This window comes from Bos indicus, chromosome 14 (assembly GCF_029378745.1).
Source record: "Bos indicus isolate NIAB-ARS_2022 breed Sahiwal x Tharparkar chromosome 14, NIAB-ARS_B.indTharparkar_mat_pri_1.0, whole genome shotgun sequence".
In the NCBI taxonomy this organism is placed as follows: Eukaryota; Metazoa; Chordata; class Mammalia; order Artiodactyla; family Bovidae; genus Bos; species Bos indicus.
Genome location: NC_091773.1, coordinates 45,576,098 through 45,593,983, shown reverse-complemented (window position 1 = coordinate 45,593,983; position 17,886 = coordinate 45,576,098). Strand labels below are relative to the sequence as shown.

General features: G+C 40.5%; 1 long non-coding RNA gene across 2 annotated transcripts in view; it reads left to right on the top strand.

Moving 5' to 3' along the window:
- LOC139186942 (uncharacterized) overlaps positions 1–17,886 on the top strand; it is a 432,806-nt gene that overhangs the window by 361,596 nt on the left and 53,324 nt on the right. The gene's annotated exons all lie outside the window — the stretch shown is intronic.

Below are 17,886 nucleotides of genomic sequence, written 5' to 3'. Positions count from 1 at the left end.
TAGTTTAGTTACGTGTTTCTCCACATATTTTTCATTATTACTCCCAAAGGAGAAATTTTTAAGTCAATATAACTCAGTTTAAAGAGAGAAATTAAATACTAAGGCATAAGATGTTTTCACATGAGGTTGTGCTTTGGAACATGAATCCCTTGCAATATTTCAGGGTTTGTTTTTTTTTTTTTACCTTTCCCCCACCAAATAAATTTTGCCACTTGCGGAACATATGTCTCCCACTGAGAATGCATGCTTTAGCCAATGCCCTGATTAAATACCCATAATTTCAGCAGTGAGAGCCCATTTTACCACCATTATGCATGCAGAGTAAGAAGTCTTTGGTATTGCTGGAAGATGGACAGAGCTGAATTCCTGGAATGTGGACTTTCTGTTGAAATGCTAATTCACTTTCTGCTAAGTGGGAGTCCTGGTTAAGTCAGCTGCCTACAGGCACAGGGTAGATTAACATGACTAATGTGTATATAACACATTATATACACGCAGTGCCAAAATATTCTACAATAAATTTCAGACACACAGGAATTCAGAACAAGGGAGTGGCAGAGAAAGAGCTGTGTATGGGGAATAGCTTAGACAATAATAGGAGAGAGAGGATAGGATATGACTCTGGAGGAATGTAAACCTGTATAAGTGAAAAATCGTTTCATCTACAAATTGTGTCACTACAGTCCTCCTCCTCCTCCTGTATGTGAAGTGAAATGGCCTTCGAAGGTTCATATTTCTGTAGGTACCACATGGTAGTCAATAAGAATTATGTAGTCAGTAGAACCTGAGAACAGTCAAGGTTACCTTTTGGGTCCTAGTGAGAAGGGCATGGCAACCCAGGCCAGTATTGTTGCCTGGAGAACTCCATGGACAGAGGAGCCTGGCAGGCTACAATCCATAGGGTCACACAGAGTCAGACACGACTGAAGTGGCTGAGCACACGCACAAGAAGGGCATTAACTGTTATGATTTTTTTTTTCTCTTAAAAGACATGTTGCTTCTGATGGGAGGCATTCCAGTAGAGGCAAAGACACACTTGTTCTTATAAATTAGGACATTAGAAAGGATTTTAAACTGTGGCGTTCCAAATCACAAGGACGCATGAGGTCTGAGCGAGACCAGGAGGGAAGGGGCAGCGGGAGGGGCAGGGAAGAGACAGGCCTCCCCACTTATCCTCTGTTTTAACTCCTCTCTGAAATACCTAGGTAACAGATAATATTATTTGATGAGTTGTTTTGCAGATGTGAAACCACACCCCAACCCTAACCAAATAGAAGATATTAACTTCTTGATGACCATGAGCACATAGCCTCAGCCCTCATGGAGCTTAAGGACTAATAACTTTAACCCCTGTGACACCAGTCTTACCTCACCATCAGCCAGTCAGAGAATTGTGCACCAGCTGGCCCTATAGAGCTCTCTTCTTCCCTGCCACCTGGCTTTTAAAAGTATTTTGCTGAAACCCTTCAGAGAGCTCAGGGGTTTTTAGGGCATGAGCCTCCTATCTCCTTGCATTGCCCTTCAGTAAACCTTTTTCTGTACCAAACTCTGACATTTCAGTTTGTTTGGCTTAACTATGTGTGAGGCACAGGTACTTGCATTAACAATGGAACTGAAAGTTGGCCCTAGACCCAGAGACATCACTTTGCCCACAAAGGTCTATGTAGTCAAAGCTATGGTTTTTCCAGTAGTCATGTATGGATATGAGAGTTGGACCACAAAGAAGGCTGAGCACCAAAGAACTGATGCTTTTGCATTGTGATGCTGGAGAAGACTCTTGAGAGTCCCTTGGACAGCAAGATCAAATCAGTCAATGCTAAAGGAAATCAACCCTGAATATTCATTGGAAGAACTGATGCTGAAGCTGAAGCTCCAATACTTTGGCCACCTGATGCGAAGAAATGACTCATTGGAAAAGACCCTGATGCTGGGAAAGATTGAGGGCAAAAGGAGAAGGAGGGGACAGATGGTTGGATGGCATCACCGACTCAATGGACATGAGTTTAAGCAAACTCAGGGAGATGGTGAAGGACAGGGAAGCCTGATGTGCTGCAGTCTTTCAGGTTGCAAAGAGTCAGACATGACTTAGCGACTAAACAACAACGGAGATCATGACTGAGTGGATCCAACTCCACAGACTGTACAGCAGGAGAAAGCCTTCTTGGCAGGAGTAGCTTCATGGCCGGGGCTTTCAAGTTCATGAGAGCTGTGGGTCTTCCAGGACAAAAAAAAAAAAAAAAAGTGTAAACACATGAATTTTGCATTCAGTTTTAGAAGGTTCATAGCCTGTGACTCCAGGAGGGAAACCGATTTGGAATATGATGAAACATTTTGCGGCTCCGTTTTAAAGAGATGTTTGTACCTTGGTTAGTAATAATGTTGTATCATTGTTTGTCATGTTTCAATATTTATGTTTCCTGGGTTCTCGTCTAGGTTACCCATCCTGAATTTTCAATACTACATAAATGAAGCTTGTTTTCTTCTCACTAGTGCATCACTGTCCTGACGGAGTCTATAAACGGGCTTGACCTCTGACACTGTGTACTCGCAGCTCAGCTCAGATCTCAGGGCAGCTGATTCTGCTTGGCAGGTGTGGGCTGTGTGATTGAGTCACTGGAGAATCTCAAAGAGATATTTGTTAGCAGGAGCAGGGAACAGTGACTGATTCAGTAGCTCCGTGGGCTCCAAACAACCTGGTACTTACCACAGTTTACATTTGAAGGAAGCCCTGCTGCTTCTTCAGTGGTTGTTAGATGCTGGGGAGGTGAAAGGAACACAAAAGCAGAAGTCCCAAGGGGCAGGCACAGTGGGAAGTGTAGAAGAGGGGGTTTTTGTGGCTTTTCCTTTAAACTCAAGTAAGATAAGGTCTAGGGGTGTGTGAGTGCATGCATGTGTGTGTGTGTGTGTGTGTGTGTGTGTGTGCATGTGCGTGGGCTCAGTTGCTCAGTCATGTCCTACTCTTTGTGACCCCATGGATTGTAGCCCACCAGGCTCCTCTGTCCATGGGATTTTTCAGGCAAGAATAATGGAGTGGGTTTCCATTTCCTTCTCCAGAGGATCTTCCCGACTCAGGGATGAAACTCCAGTCTGCTGCGTCTCCTGAATTGCATAGAATAAAGATCAGTTTTGCAGCCAAAGTAATCATTTAGATGAAAAGCAATAGAGCAGAGTGTAGCTATGGTTCTGAGGCTGAACTCTTTGCATCTGAATCTTTGCTGCCTTGCTCTGTGTCCTTCCATTTCTCTGGGTCTCACTTCTTTCATCTACATAGTGGAGAAGCTGTAACAGTATTCATTTTTTAGGAGTGTTTTGAGTAGTAAATAGGGATATATATGTAAGAACAATGCCTGGCAAGCAGTAAGCTTTCCACAAACATCAGCACCTCTGTCATCAAATTCACTGATGTATTAGTTTAAAATGATTGTAACAGGTGCTATGTGGACACGGATGTCTAGGCCATTGAATGGAGAGATTTTATAGTTTCAAAGACTGTTCATGCTACAGTTACCACCTATTTAAAAGTATAAACTGGATATAAGCAGGAAACCTCCCAGCATCCATGGCAGTCAAATCAGGGAGGGGTGGAGGGAAGCCTACTGAAAATGGATGTCCAGGTGTCAGCCTTGCCTTCTGGGAGTTTATTGCCTGTCTCTTAATCAGAGCTTGGCCTATACTGTTACACATGCTTTAAAATAATTACAGAAAAGAAGTGGCACAGAAGGTCAGAGGCATAAAGACAGTATGGCAAAAACCATAATATTGTAAAGTAATTAACCTCCAATTCAAATAAATAATTGAAAAAAAAAAAAAAAAGAATCTGCCTGCAATTCAGGAGACCTGGGTTTGATCCCTGGGTTGGGAAGATCCCCTGGAGGAGTGCCTGGCAACCCACTCTAGTATTTTTGCCTGGAGAATCCCCACGGACAAAAGAGCCTGGCAGGCTGTAGTGCATGGGGTCGCAAAGAGTCTGACATGACTGAGTGACTAAGTCCAGCAGCATAATGGGAAGTCTTTAGGAGTTTAGCCTGAGAAATGGAGTATTTCCTACCGTATTAATAAACAGGGATGTCATGGTCTTCAGCCATTCCAGCCCTCCAGGGCACACAGAAGGAGAAGCCTATCTGCAGGTCCGGCAGCCACTACCTCCAGGGAGCCCAAGGAGCTCAGGGTGTGAAAACGCAGGAAACTGGTCCCAGATAACTGAGATGCATATGAAAGGAATGATTTCAGTGAGCCCAGACTCTTGCATCTTCCCATAAATAGAAAAGTGCTAAATTCCTTCACTTGGGACATCTGGCTTCCTTTCATTAATAATTATCTGTTGATGTTCAGGCTACCTGCCCTTTGTTACAAAATTTCTGTATAAGCTGGCTCCTCCCCTTGCCTCCTTGGAGCAGTTCTCTCAAGCCTACTTAAGATGCTGCCTACTGGGCTTAAGTCCTAAAAGTTTCCTCCGAATAAAACATAACTCTCAACTTTTGGGTTATGGCTCTATTTTAAGTTGACAAGCACATAGGAAGGATACATTGAAATGGGACTGATGAAGGTCTGGCTACCTGGCAAGTCTTCCTGAAAGTGAAGGGCTTTGAGAAATAAGCAGGCCTTTCAGAGACAGAGATGAGAAGGAAATGGGTTCCAGGCAGAAAAAACAAGGCTACTGGAGGCCCAGACGCAGGCAGGAGTGGATATGTGTTGGTGGTGGTGGTGGCTTCCCTGGTGGCTCGGATGATAAAAGAATCTGCCTGCAATGTGGGATACCCAGGTTTGATCCCTGGGTCAGAAAGATCCCTGGGGAAGGGAATGGCAACCCACTCCAGTATTCTTGCCTGGAGAATACTGTGGACAGAGGAGCCTGGTGGGCTACAGTCCATAGTGTCACAGAGAGTTGGACATAGCTGAGCACACACACAGAGGTACCTATATCGTCACGCTCACTTTAAACATACCTCTTATTTTATCATGTAACCCATAAGACACAATCCAACATTCTATAGTTCTTTTTAAAAATTCCTACGTATTTATTTGTGTGTTTCTTTATTTTTGGCCACACAGTGGCTTGCTCGATCTTAGTTCCCCAAGTAGGGATTGATCCCAGGCCTTGGCAGTAAGATCATGGCAGAGTCCTAACCACTGGGTCACCAGGCAATACCTTGTACAGTTCTTTTAAATCAAGAGAGCATCATGAGACCATTTAATCATTTAACCTTTGACCAATAACTGACAGGTAGGTAAGTTAAAACATAATTAGCATTTCTATTAGAAAATTAGAAAAAATAAGAAAGTAGCACTCAGAGAGGACCAGTGACCAGTCCAAGGTGGCAGAGTTAACAAGAAATAAGCTCAAAGTTAAAGCAGGAGCTTGAACTGTAGATTCAAAACTTCTGTGCTCCATTATATTTTGCTGTTTCTGCTTAATTCAAGCTGTTGTCCATCATTTGATGGTAAGGTGTTTTCTTCTTTTTTAAAAAAATAATTTTATTTATTTATTTTTGTGCTGGGTCTTTGTTGCTGTGCAGGCTTTTCTCTCATTGCAGAGAGTTGGAGCTACTCTCTAGCTGCGGTGCACAGGCTTCTCACTATGGTGGTTTCTCTTGTTGCAGAGTGCAAGCTCTAGGGTGCACTGCCTTCAGACGTTGCGGCACGGGGTCTCAGCAGTTGCGGGTCCCCGGCTCTAGAGCAGAGGCTTAATAGCTGTGGTGCACCGGCTTAGTTGCTCCGCTATATATGGAATCTTCCCAGATCAGGGATCGAACCCGTGTCTCCTGCACTGGCAGGCAGATTCTTTCCCACTGAGCCACCAAGGAAGTTCTAAAAGGTATTTTCAACTGTTACCAGAACAGTTCCTTTTGATTATTTGAGGCTTGTGGGCAGGTACCAAGATGGAAGATTACAAGTGACTCATCTGATACAGAAGCTGGCTCTGTCTCCATAAAGCTAAAACTAGTCAACAGCATCACAGGACCCTGCCATGGCTGACGTGGCTATGAGACATGTTGCATCTTGTTGATTTTTTGGCCTGCCTTCCTCTCCTCCCTTCTTCCCGTCCCTTCACTCCCAGGCTAAAGGAGCAGAGGGAGCCTAACATCAGAGCGCTACCTTTTCTGGCTGGCTACCCGTCTGCGTCAACATGATGTTGGCTTTGGCACCTTGGCGGTTGGACTCGAGACCATCTTTGGGCAGTTGCGATGATTTCTTTCTAATGGTTTCTTGACCCACAAAGTTGGGAATAGGTTATTCTTGCTTAGAGAGACCTCAACCTTTCAATGGGGAGTTTCGTTTTGGACATTTTTTAATGCCCTGCTCAGTTCTTAAGTAATTTTAAAAAAGTGCTAAATGATTTCCAAAGAAATGACTTTGCCAGTTGGCACGTCAGCTTGTGGGCCTAGAGCTGACCTCATGCTCTCCAAGCCACACTTGTAGGGAGGAGGCAGGCAAACCAGTCAGCCCCCTGTTGTTTTGCATTACCAAAAAGACAGCCCTTCCGCAGAGCAGTGGTGTGTGTAAATTCTGGCTCCCATAAAAAAAGTGTTGAGAAACATTTGCAGTCTCTTTAGAACCTCATAAAGTTAACAACTTTCCATGGAAGGGACTGCTGGAGCAGCAAGTCCAAGTCAAACTGGATGAGTAACTACCTATAGTAGAGATTGACTAGCTGGCTGGGAAAAGCCAAGATAAATAAAGACCTACTTATTCCATGGGATGTACCCATGTATTCCAAGAAGCAGTAATCTCTGAATCTGTTGCTCATAGACAAATCTCTGAATCAATTGCTCATAGACAAAACCATAAAAATTTTGTTGAGTGAATAGATGAATGTCTAATGTGTATATCACAAAGGCTTATATAAAAACTTTTCTTGGAAGGCCCTTTTCCCAACATAAATATATTTGTTCTTACAGTCACTCAACAAATATTGTAAGAAACTTTTAGGTTCTAAGCATTGTATTCTGGATATGATAGATATAAATAAATCAGGGTTCACATGTTCAAGGAATTTACAACCTAGTAAGGAAAACAGATAAGTGACAAGTTGAAACAGAAGATGTTAAAGGTGAGCATAGAGTGCTATGGGAGGTCATTGGGGTAGCTGGGGTCGGGGCTGGGGAAGCCCAGAGCTGGCATATCAAGGCAAGGGTCCAACAGTTAAAAGAAACAAATAGGATATCAACTAGAATTCAGTTGAAGAGTTACTGAGTAAAATGATTAAAAAAATACCATCATTTATTGAGTCTCCTTTAAGTTTAGGCTCTTTTTATATACATCATCTGAAATTCGGAAGTTATATTAGATAATCTCTAAGGTGTCATTGAGCTTTTAACATTTAAATTTCATAATTATCAGCTCATTTTGACAGTTATTGAGGAGATATGATGTGCTGAACTGCTAAACTTTCTGCAGGGTACTGGAGGAATTATGATGAAAGAAGAGAAAGAAATAATCCATTCATTTAAGATGCTTACCATCTTGAGGAGGAGATGATTGATGGCTTCAATATAAGGGAACAAACAATTCCCTCTGCTTCTGAACTTTCAGCTACTATCATTGTCCTACCCCAGAGTGAGCAGATTCTCTTAGTAAAGACATTTAATTCTGCCTGCCACCAACAGATGGGGCAAGTGGTTACATCAGTCAGACCTGTTGCATTGGATTTGAGAGCTAGTGAATGAGGGAGCTTTGAAAACCTAAGTAAGAAAATGAGCATTTGTATGCCAGGGTATCATGGGAATTGAAAGTAAGGGTCATTTTGTTTTACATGGATGGTGATTGGAGGTGGGAGGTGCTGTAGAGTGGGTCCGAGATGCTACTGAGGGAAGTTTAATAGAGCATTAATGTGTCAGTTAAATTTTGAAGCAGGTATATTAGTTGGGAGGGACTGGGGCTTCCCTGGTGGCCTAGACTGTAAAGAATCTGCCCGCAATGTGGGAGACCTGGGATTGAAAGGGAATGTCTACGAACTCCAGTATTCTGGCCTGGAAATTCCATGGACAGAGAGTCAGACATGACTGAGCGACTTTCTCTTTCGCTTTTTCTTTCATACTAGTTGGGATGGCTTCAGTTGCAAAATACAGGTTACCCCACTGAAGATGGATTAATAAAAAATGCAATTATTATCCCACATAATACAAATTGCAGGAGCAGGGAAATTCCAGGTGTAATACAATGGCTCAAAATAGCATTGAGAATGCAATCTCTTTCTTTTGTGCTTGGTCTTTTTCTCAGGATATTGGTTTCTGGTCTTTAGTTTTTGCCTCATGATTGCAAGATGGCTGCTTAATCCCTCAGCATTTTTTAAAACAACAGTATCTTAAAAAAAAAAAAAAAAACTGAAAGGGGGCAACTTTTCTCAAAATCCTTTTAATCAGAGAGAAGAACCATGTTTTTCTTGCCCTGTTTCCTCTGTTTCTTACCCAGTCTCAGCAGACTTCCCTTCAGTTTGCTGTGGCCATGACTGGCACTCCAAACGCAAGGGAGGCTGGAAGAATACGTACCTGGTGTTTTCAGTCTCCATGTTGGATGGCAGATTCTGTCTGCTGGGAGGAAGTGAGTGTGTGAGGGAGGAAGTGGGGAATGGTGTGGATGCCAGGTAAGCTGCCAATACTGTCTTCAAAACAGGAAAAAAAAAAGAAGTAGAGAGTTATTAATGGATCTCCAACTCAGGCCCTGGCACAGCCCTTTGCTTTCTGAATTGTAGGCATTCAATTGATATTTGCTGATTGTGGGATCATTGTCATAGAAATGGAAAATCAATGTCAGGTCCTGCAACTAAGTAGTAAAATCAGTTATTCTTTCCACACCGTGACTTGAAAAAAATTTTTAATTTTGTCACTTGAATGGGTGACTGTTGACATTTCTACTAGTAGGCTAAATTAAATACTAATTCAACATCAAGAGAGATAGTGGTGATGTTTTTTGTTTGTTTTTTTTTTTTTTTAAATCTCTAATTTAGCAACAGTTATATAATTTAGAAGCAAATCAGGGAAAAATTTGTATTCAGTGGAAAAAGACCACATCCTAAGAATTGAAAATTTACTGAAAATACCATGTGTGGGGCTCTAATGAAAAAAACAGAGTGTAAGATGGCCCCAGGGCTATGGAAAAAATTTAGTATGTCCTAATGACGTACTTGGAGAAGGCAATGGCACCTCACTCCAGTACTCTTGCCTGGAAAATCCCATGGACGGAGGAGCCTGGTGGGCTGTAGTCCAGGGGGTTGCTAAGAGTTGGACACGACTGAGTGACTTCACTTTTCACTTTCATGCATTGGAGAAGGAAATGGCAACCCACTCCAGTGTTCTTGCCTGGAGAATCCCAGGGACGGGGGAGCCTGGTGGGCTGCCCTCTATGGGGTCGCACAGAGTCGGACACGACTGAAGCGACTTAGCAGCAGCAGCAGCAATGACGTACTTAGTGTCTGTTGATTACACATGGAAACACAACAAGGAAGCGAAATTAGGACACCAAATTAGGACATTTAAAAAAATCAACTCTATGTACAAACAGACATCAACATTTTTTTAAAGCTTCCTTTATGAAGAAATTATCCTCCAATTAAAAAAAATTCCTTTGCCTTTCTCAGAAGTATAAATAGAACAGAAAGCCAAAAAGTTGTCTTCTGACTTTAACAACAACAAGAACATTAAATAGAGAATGAAAGAAGGCACAAGTCATTGTGTTGGTGGGTTGTAGATTATTTTAAATAATTCATATGAAATAATGCAGAGAGACTGCAAAATTAGTCTGAGCATGTCAAACACACTGATCCTTTGAAATGACTTCTCACCGTGTCTTTTTAAGCCGGCTAAACCCTTTTGCAGAATTGTGAGGGCTTGTCTGTAGAACAGAAAGCATTAAAGAGGAATAAAATATATGGGGTTATTTCGCACTGCTCTCTCCTGGAAGCAGTCGCTCCATTTTTAAATGACTGGGACTGTTTAGCTCTAACCACAATGTATTTCCAGTGGAGGTTTTTTTTTTTTTTTTTTTTAATCTAGAGTTTTATTCTTTTGCTCCACTCCACCCTAATTTTCTACTCATGGATGCAAAGGCATGTGATAACTCAGGAAAAGGGGCTGCAAAGTATCATAGGTGGTTGATTCATCTTTAAATCTTTCATGGGGTTTGCTGTGATGTGTCAAGCAAGGTACCATATTTCTGTTATAAAGTTTTCTTTCCATCTAGACTAGATTCACAATCTTTCTGAAGTTGTTATATACTTTTGTTGACCAGTTTTCTAACACCACTTGGAGTTCCTGTATTTGCCCAAGTCCTTGAAGATAATGATGCAATTTCTGCCCTTTTTTTTCCAGTGTCTAATAAGACCTGATGCAGTGTTCTTCCTCAGGAGTCCAGGTTAGACTTACACAGGGAGCTTTTACCTACACCCAGGCATCTACTTGCCTTAGTGCACAAAATCAGAAGCTCTACAGTTGGGCCTGTCAAAAACATACCTGAAAATTCTTTTTTGAGTTATTCTGATGTACAGATCTGGTTCAAACCATCACACTGTTGGAAATCATAAATTTACTCTCAAGAAGAAAAAAAGAGAGAGAGAAAAGAAAAAGAAAAGAAATAGAAAAACAAAGGCTGCATAGACAACCCCTTGAACCTGACTATAGGCATAGCTAACCAGTATGGCAAAACTGGTAACTGACAGAGAGAGTATCACGGTTAAGAGACCAACTCTTTGGATTCAAATTTCTGCTCTGCTATGTCACCTACATCAAATTAAGTCACCACTCTGAACCTAAGTTTATTCTCCTTATAATAAGTATAATAATAATACCTGTAGTATTTTGGGGATTTAATTATGTATTACATATAAGATTAAAAACATAAAGTATTTGCTGATACATTGACATAAAATAGTTATTCAGACAATGTCAACTCTTCATTATCTCAGGCTGCTCAGGGATTCAGATTAGAAGTTAATATCTTTGATTTAAAAAATGAAAACATGAGTAATTATAAATAAAAGCATTTTTGTTTAATAGATAGACTATTTTAAAGCCTGAGATCCATAGTGGGATTTTGTTTTAGGTCCTAGGTATTATAAATTTTGGATCCATATTTAATTTAAATAATTATATTAGCATTTAGAATGCCAGAGCCCCTTTTAATTGTATTAGTAAAACCCTAAGGTATTATAAGAGAAGGCAACGGCAACTCACTCCAGTATTCTTGCCTGGAAAATCCCAAGGATGGAGGAGCCTGGTAGGCTGCAGTCCATGGGGTCACAAAGAGTCGGACACGACTGAAGTGATGCAACAGCAGCAGCAGCAGCAGCTTCAAGGTATTATAAAATGACACCTAGAAATTACCGTTTTGATTAATTAAAGATTGTGTTTTTTTCTGGTAGGTCATGAATATTTTGGGCTGTGCCATCCAACAAAAAAGATTAAGAATGCATGTAGTGCGTCAGCAAGAAGGCTGGTTGACATTGGTTCTGGGCAGCCGGGAAGTGTGATTCCTGCAGGGCTGTGGCACCTTTGTTGGTGCTTCTGCCCTGAGTTCCCTGACCCATGATGCTACAATTGCAGCCAACAAAATGGCCCTCTTATGGAAATAATGGGACTTCCTCAACCTGCAATACAGAAGATGCAGATGTGAGTTCAACCCCTGTATCAGGAAGATCCCCTGGAGGAGGGAATGCCTACCCCCTCCAGTATTCTTGCCTGGAAAATTCCATGGACAGAGAAGCCTGGCGGGTTTCAGTCCATAGAGTCACAAAGAGTTGGACATGACTGAAGTGACTAAGCACACACACACATACACGGAAGTCATGCCTCATTCTATCACATGCACTCACACTCTGCCTAGCCCCGCCATCCCCTGAGACCAAAATAAAGCCGAATGTTTCCCATACTGATCTACCATCCATCCACTCTGGGTGTGTTAGACCCACCTGGGTATGCTGCTGCTGCTAAGTCTCTTCAGTCATGTCCGACCCTGTGCAACCCCATAGATGGCAGCCCACCAGGCAGCCTTAGGTTAACTTTCTGAAGAAGCTGAGAAGCAACCAATCAAAAGGCTATTTATTTCACTCCCTTTCTGGAAACGAATGACAGTTTTGGGAAGCATGGTGATGATTCTCAGTGGGTTCCTGGCAGCAGGCATGAGCTCTGTGATGTGGGCCCTTGTTCCACCAAGGTGGGAAGGCAGAGGTCCCTGTTGCAGTTCTGTGCGCTCCCACATGAGAAGGAGCGTTGGCAGTTCAGGACTTTGAAAATCAAGGAGGAACACCGCTGCACATTGAATCCAGCGGTCAGCACCTCGGGCTGGGCAGAGATGCCCCAGTCCTGGATGCTACCAAGCAGAGTGCACTTCTTGGCTCCTCACCAAGAGAGGGAGTGGGAAGGACTCTACAGTAGCTGTTGATGAGCTGCTTCTTTATGCCCAGGAGTGGTTTTAAATGAAATACATAGTTTTTCTGTATTCTTGCAGTAGCTTAAGCAGGACTGATGGTGTGGGGAATAAAAACATCATCTGGAAATTCATGTTACTTCATTATGACACGTGGAATCTTAGTTCTCCACCCAGGGATCAAACCTGTACCCCCTGCAATGGAAGCTCGGAGTCTTAACCACTGGACTGCCAGGGAAGTCCCAATCTTGAGTGAACTGTGTGGTCTCTCTGAGACCCAGTTTTCTTACCTGTGAAATTGAAATACTGACATCGTATTGGTGGTCAATAATTATGTATGTTAAGCAGTGTCTAGGGCCTAGTGGACTTTCATTATGTGTTCACACTTTTTCCCTTCTAAAGCAAGTATGACTGACTACTTCCTTTTGCTTCTTTATATCTGGGAGAAAGCATTATATATCTCTGAGGGTTACAATGCCCTTTCCATGCATCATATACTGCATCCATCATTTATTTTCTTTATCCTCCCAAAAATTTTATGAGTGAGAACTACAATGATGCCAATCTTATAGATAAAGTGAAGCACAAAGAAATTAAGCATCTTGGTTAATGATCACAAAGATAGTACTTGTCACAGGTATGACTTGAGCTCAAGTGTTGGATCCAAAGCCCCTTCTCTTTATAGTCTTTGATCTTTCTTTGTGATTTGCATGGAGTCTGACTTTGTTGTGGCCAAAGATTAAGCCATATTTAGCATTATCTCTGTCTACAGAGTGGCTTCCCAGATGGCTCAATTTTAGAGAATTTGCCTGCCAATGCAGAAGACTCAGGAGCCATGGGTTCAATCCCTCAGTTGAGAAGATCCCCTGGAGAAGGGAACGGCAGCCCACTCCAGTATTCTTGCCTGGAAAATTCCATGGACAGAGGAGTCCGGTGGGCTACAGTTCATGGGGTCCCAAAGAGCTGGACGTGATTGAGCAACTGAGCATGCCCACATGCTGTCTACTGGTCTTTCTGTTTCCACTGTTATCAGAAACAACTTGATATAAGGTCAACTTCAGCCATGTTGAGCCTTCATTTGGAAAGGAGCAGCTGCATAAGTGTTAGGCTGAGTGTGGCCCCCTACAGAAAGTAGGACTGGAATACCACATTTTAATTTTGGAAAGGTCTCAGTTGTTTAGTCACTAAGTCCCCCAGGTATGTGAAAAACTATGGCTGGCCTTTCACTTAATTCAATGTCATTTTGCTCCACTCTCTATGTTTCTAGAGAGGCCTTTCTGGATTGTACTATCTAAAATAGCACTTCCTTCATTGCTTTCTGCCTCCTTACTCTTTTTTATTTTTATTTTTAAGACTGTTTTTTAACCATATGAAATATTATATACCACATTTAATTGTCTGTTTTTCACCACTGAAATGAAAACTATGTGGAGTAAATGCTGTCTGTTCTGTTCATGCAGTATATGTAAAATGACCCATTTGGTTAAATAAAGGGGAAGTTTGTTAGGACAATAGGTGATGGTGGTTCAGATGGTAAAGAGTCTGCCTGCAATGTGGGAGACCCTGGTTCTATCCTTGGGTCAGAAAGATCCCCTGGAGAAGGAAATGGTAACCTAGTACAGTATTCTTGCCTGGAAAATCCTGAGGATGGAGGAGCCTGGCAGACTACAGTCCACGGGATCTCAAAGAGTCGGACATGACTGAGTGACTTCACTTTTGTTAGGACAAATACAAACTCTACAGAAAGAAGAAAAAAAAAAAGAGTGCATATTTCTTCTAATAACTATCCTGTAATCATCAAAAAGAGTAAACCAAAGTATTACCATATTCTGATCACTGCAGAAATGTGTGTGTGTATATATGTTAGTCGCTCAGTCATGTCCAACTCTTTGTGACCCCATGCTCGTAACTTGTCTGACTACTCTGTCCATGGAATTCTCCAGGCAAAAATACTGGAGTAGGTAGCCATTCCATTCTCCAGAGGATCTTCCTGACCCAGGGATGGAACCCAGGTTTCCTACATTGCAGGCAGATTCTTTACCATCTGAGCCTCCAGGGAAGCCCGCAGAGAGGTGTATCTTCCTTTAATTAAGACGAGAATTCTTTTAAGGACTTTCATTTCCCTTTACTGCTATCTCATTAAGCAACTTTTCTATCACTCAGTCAGTTTTCTAATTACTTTGTTCCTAGGCAGGACTGTGAATGCAGAGCTATTGGGCATAAGCAATCTGATCACTAGAGTTGTTCATTCCCACTTTTTTTGTATCTCCCTTAGTAATCAGTAAAGTGACGTTCTTGTTTATAAGAAAACATTGGAGCTAAAATTTAGGTAAACTCACAAAATCAGGTTTATGAACCTGGAAAGCCAAGGTCTCAGCTCTCCACTGTGACTTTCCTCCAACAGGTGGCAGCCGTGATGAAGCACATCTGAAAAGATTACCCAACCTTATCCATGACTCTCCTCTGCAATCCAGAGAGGCATATACATTTTGAGACTGGTTAGATTCAAGTTCATATTGGTTTAGATATAGCAATTGTGAATCTTCATAATTAACCTAAATGAGCTTAAGGTTTATAGAGTTTTACTGGGAGAAAAGGGAGACATTGCTATAGCATTGACCACACAATTTACATTTAATGGACAGATTTTCATTTCGTGAAATGCAGCAGTACAAAGCAAAAATGCTGCAGACATTTTTCTCTCAGTAGCTCCCTAATAAAGCTTAAACTGGCCAACTTCCATGCCCTTCAGGACTCCAGAAATACAAACAGGAAGTTAACATTTCCATAGCAATAACAATTCTATAATAAAAGCTGAGGCAAAACAATAAAACAGTAGGTCAGGATAAAAGCAATTTACCTTTTATTAACATGCTAACACTATATTGGAATAAATTTTAAATATTAAAATGAAATAGTAAAATGAGAGTAACATTTATAATCAAATGACTTTTTTTTTTTTTTTCATTTTTAGGCATGGCTTCCCTCTTGTCTTGTAGCAAGGTGTGAGCTTATAGAGCATTTCTAAATTCCCTCAACTTGTAAGTTCTGTTGTGTAATCCATTAATAATTTTGCCCAAGCAAGGCTCTATTTCAAGCATAAATGTTCTTTTCAAAAAAAAGATGATTCTTGTATGATTTGCCATACTAGTTATTTGCTAATATTCACTCCATTATTGTGAGAAGCCATATACACTTATGTATTAGTCACTCAATCTGTTCAACTCTGTGACCTCATGGACTGTAGCCCACCAGGTTCTTCTGTCCATAGAATACTCCAGGCAAGAATACTGGAATGGGTTGCCATTTCCGTCTCCATATACACTAATGAGTGTAATGAAAAGAGTGATTTTAAGTAAATCAAATCTTCTTTGATTTGATTCTTCAGACATCCCTAGTAAGCCAAGAGGGTGACAGTTTGTGCTGTAGGCATAGACGTAACCTAGAAATGGTAAATGTTCCTTGAGTTCCTGCACTTGGACCTTTCCTTTCCAAACCACTGAACATTCCTTTCCTCTAACTATGAAAGATGATTGTGGCTTTCTAAGATGGTGAAAAGGTATTCAACACTGTGCAGCAGAAGGATGAACTGAAGGCCAAGAAGAGAGAAAAGGTACATTCCCAGGTTGAGATGAGTGACCAGGAGATAGGGTGTTTAGTTCCACAAACCATGAAGTTGTTACTGTAATCTTGAGCTGTGCAAGCCTCCATGGCCTTCTGTTCCTATCAACTGATGGGCTTATAAAGTAGATAAAGTTGCTAACAGTTGGAACATTGATACAGAAAATTAGAATACCTTTCCCTGTGATGGAATCTATTTTTTGTCAATTATCTTTTATTGTTTAAGGAATACATATTCGGTGTCTTTAAATGGTCTAAGTGCCTTAACAGTAGTTTCTAAATCTTCCACTTTAAAATTGTGTTGAGCACTGAATAAGATCCAAGTAAATTCTCATCCATAAATGATTCCTTATCCTCTTTTATTTTCTCACTTTACCTCTTATTCCTGAAATGTGATTTTGATGTGGGACAGGCATGCTGATTTTGAAATAGTTGCAACCCTGAACATAGCAGTTTACACAGAATCCATAGAAAATATCTCTTTAAATAGAGATACACAAATGTGATAAATTTGTGTATTCATACTTAAAACCGACAAATTACTCTTCTTAACATAATCCTAAGGGGGTTAATACTAGCGAATATTATGGCAATCTCAATGCCTGTAATTGTAGTGTACTGAACACTTACAGGAAATTGTGTAAGAATTTGTTTAAATGGAATGCTGCCCTCTTATGGTTACACAAATCCTTCTAGAGCCAAACATAAAATTGTAGTCTTGAGTTAGGGCAGTTAATAGAGGGGTTTAATTAGTGGAAAGAGCCAAAAAATGTAAGCCACACGTGGATTTTACACACTACAAATTAGAGTGGCATAGAGGTGACTCATTGTAAGTTCATATATCTAGGTAACATAGAGCCAAGGATAGAACCCAGTTTGTTGCTTTTCTCCTTATTTTAATAATTAATATTTGAACATAATTTTAATTTCTACTTTCATAATTCAGATATTTCAACGGAGATCACAAACATCAATTTTATCAAAGGAATTAAAATAAGATTAATTGTAATAAATCAAGATGATATCAACACTTTCTAAACATTAGAGGACTTCAGCATCTTATCAATTCAGAAAATTTGGAAAGTTCTCAAATATCAAACTTAAAAACTTCCAGTTTTCAGGACATTTTATTTATATTCTTCCAAGATCATTCTTATCATCTGAGGAGTCCACAGAACCAGTTTAATACATATCTAAAATGTGGATGTCTGTCAAATACTGTATAAAAGCATTTTATTTTTCCTAAAAATTTCCATCTTTCACAAGATAACTATTTGCATTTTTATTTTTGTTCTCAAGGATTGTTTTTATTTGAATCAGCTTTATTAAGGTATAATCTACCTACCAAATTATATATAGTTTAGTGTACAGTTGAATGAGTTTTGATAAATACCTATAATAATGTAAGCATCAAGATATAGAACATACACATACAGAAACAGAACATATATTAATGTATCAGCCATGTAAGTTTCCTTGTGCTTCATTTCAGTCATTCTCCCCATTCTGGTCCCAGGCAACCATTTATCTGTTTTCTGTCTTATCTGTAAAGATTAGATGTGATATACACAGACCTTCATATATAAGAACTTATAAAGTAGATACGCTTTCATGTCTGGCTTCTTTCTTTCAACATAATGGTTTAATTTTCATCATTGTTGTTTTGTTTATCAGTATTTTCTTCCTGTTTATGATTGAGTTGTATTTCGTAGTATGGATGTACCACAACATTCATCTGCTCACTATCTATTGGATATTTGGGTGGTTTCTAGGTTTTTTAATCTTTACTAAAAAAATACTGCTGTGAAAATTCATGTAGAAGTCATAGTGTGGTCAGATGTTTTCATTCCTCTTAGGTAAACGCCTAGAAGTACAATTGTTGGCTCATATAATGTGTGTGTCTGA